Source organism: Schistocerca americana, chromosome 5 (genome assembly GCF_021461395.2).
Source record: "Schistocerca americana isolate TAMUIC-IGC-003095 chromosome 5, iqSchAmer2.1, whole genome shotgun sequence".
Classification (NCBI taxonomy): Eukaryota; Metazoa; Arthropoda; class Insecta; order Orthoptera; family Acrididae; genus Schistocerca; species Schistocerca americana.
In genome coordinates, this window is record NC_060123.1 from 37,531,443 (window position 1) to 37,533,977 (window position 2,535).

The window sequence follows — 2,535 nt, forward strand, 5'->3', positions numbered from 1 at the left end:
CTACGCACAGGGCTAATCCTGCATCCGTTTGTTCTTCAGCCCAGCTTCGGAACTTTTCGAGTTGCATCTGCGTTCGCGCAAACCAGTCTGAGATAACTTGTTATACAATAATGAGCAATAGGCAATCAGAATACGTGTTGAACCATTTGAACAGTGTTTGTGACCAATAACCGTTCTGTGACTTTTTATACTTAACTGTGTGTGAAGAAAACTATGTTCAATTCATCTGTGCTGTGAAATTTTGCTTCTGAAAAAATAAGAGTTATCGTGCTCCGCATATGTCCGAACTAACTACCTGTTTGTAAACATTAGAGACTGTGAGAGACCTGCCTATTGTGAACTTGGATTTCCTCAAGAGCAGCACTGTGTGCAGAACAGCACCAGACAACTGCGATCCCTACGAATTACCCCTCCAGACGGTAGCCAGCAAGTGATTGCTCCTTCCCATCTCCCATTTCAAAAAAGCTCTACATGGTGGCGAAGACTATGTTGTTGACAACGTGCTAAATTCAAGGAAAAAACGTGGGAAAACACACGTAACTTCCGTCGTTTTTTATACCAGATGCACATTTTTAAACAAAAAGTTGGTACTATGTTGAAGCAGTGTCTTTACAATCGGTCAGCCTTACATGCCGAGAACACTGCCTAGAGTGATGCGATTCTATTCGCTGAACCAAATTTTTAGGGCAAACACAACTGAACCTCCTACCCTGGTCGGATGATGCTGCGATTTCTTGCTCTTGATGTTCGCACAGAAACAGAAAAATGTCGTGTTTAGTTGTCCAATGGGGACTGCAGGGCGGCCGCAGTGTTTACTAAGTAGATGGGGTGCAGGCGCCGCCCAGTTTTCGAAAACCACGGAATAGGTCGCTAGCTGACTTCTGTAGAAACTGCCCGTATCCCCAAAGGGGGCGCTCTTCACATAATGAGAATCACAGATTGCCTTCTGTCGACAAAAGAGAGCATAGAGACATTTCCGAGAACACAACAGCACAGGGTGGAGGGCGCAAGGCTATCTTCCAAGCACAAAATAACTACGAAATAGTGCAAGAAAATGAATTACTATCACATAGCGGTTTGTGACAGTAACATCACAATATATTAATTGGGCAGACAAGTCTCTACTCTTTAGAAATCCAAAGATGAATATCTACCCAGATCAAAATTTTGCAATGACAAAATTATGAAGTGGACAGATTGAACTTACTGAAGTGTGTTTCATACAAAGCTTAAATGTTTTCGTCGGCTTAAAAATATCTTATTAATAAAAGTATTGCCGGCCGCTGTGGCCGAGCGGTTCTAGGCGCTTCAGTCTGGAACCGCGCTGCTGCTACGGTCGTAGGTTCGAATCCTGCCTCGAGCATGGATGTGTATGATGTCCTTAGTTTAGTTAGGTTTAAGTAGTTCTAAGTCCAGGAGACTGATGATCTCAGATGTTAAGTCCCATAGCGCTTAGAGCTGTTTGAACCAATTTTGAATAAAAGTATTTCCAATTGAAACTCATTATTGTATGCTTTCTTTTATTTAAAGGCTTTTCCAACGGCCTCCTGTCAGATAGGGTATTATGATGGTAATTTACGCATAAGAAATCTTTCAATAAAAATGTCACCAAAAAAATGTAAATGTCGTGTGACTAGGGCCTCCCGTCGGGTAGACCTTTCGCCGGGTGCAAGTCTTTCGATTTGGCGCCACTTCGGCGACTTGCGCGTCGATGGGGAGACAATGACGATGATTAGGACAACACAACACCCGGACCATGAGAGGAGAAAATCTCTGACCCAGCCGGGAATCGAACCCGCGCCATTTGGATTGACATTCTGTCGCGTTGACCAGTTTTTTTTTAATTGATTTCATTTTGTTCGTTTTTGTTCGTTGTATCTGCTCGGGGCCGACGTCGCAAGACACCAGTTTCAGTTCGTCGTTGATTCCTTTATTCACTTTTTTTTTTATTCCAGAGGGCAGCTAACCCTCTGACCGAACACGCTGAGTTACCGTGCAGGCAACCACTCAGCTACCGGAGGCGGACAATGTCACAATATTCCTTAGCTTAACTTACAACTGTATGACAACATGGATTAGCGACGTGTTACAGGGAGTGGCACAGGTTCATTTCAAGTTTGAAGTTCGGGTACTTGAAAAAGGGCTGTTTTGAGCAAGTTGCTGAGTTTCGGCATCGAGCAGGTAAGAGTTGCAGCGTTCGTATCAGTCCGTTAAAAGTGTAAGTTTCCCGTGTAGTGGACGGATGCTAGAATGTTTTTCACAGGAGTCAGATTTCTACACGGCGTTAATCATTAGTTTGGGAGCAGTGACTATTTTAAACTTGTCTCGGGGTTCAGAGCGAGGCTATCAACCCGTATTGAGACTGTTTTACAAATTTAGCAGAGCCAAGAATTGATGCAAGCCCGATGATAAACGTTTCATTGTTAATCAGCGGTGTATTACGAGCACTTCCCATAATTTTTATCGCGCGCTGCAATTCGCCGGAAGCACGTGACATTGTATCGTGAACACACGTGAGGTCCCGCATGACGCCAA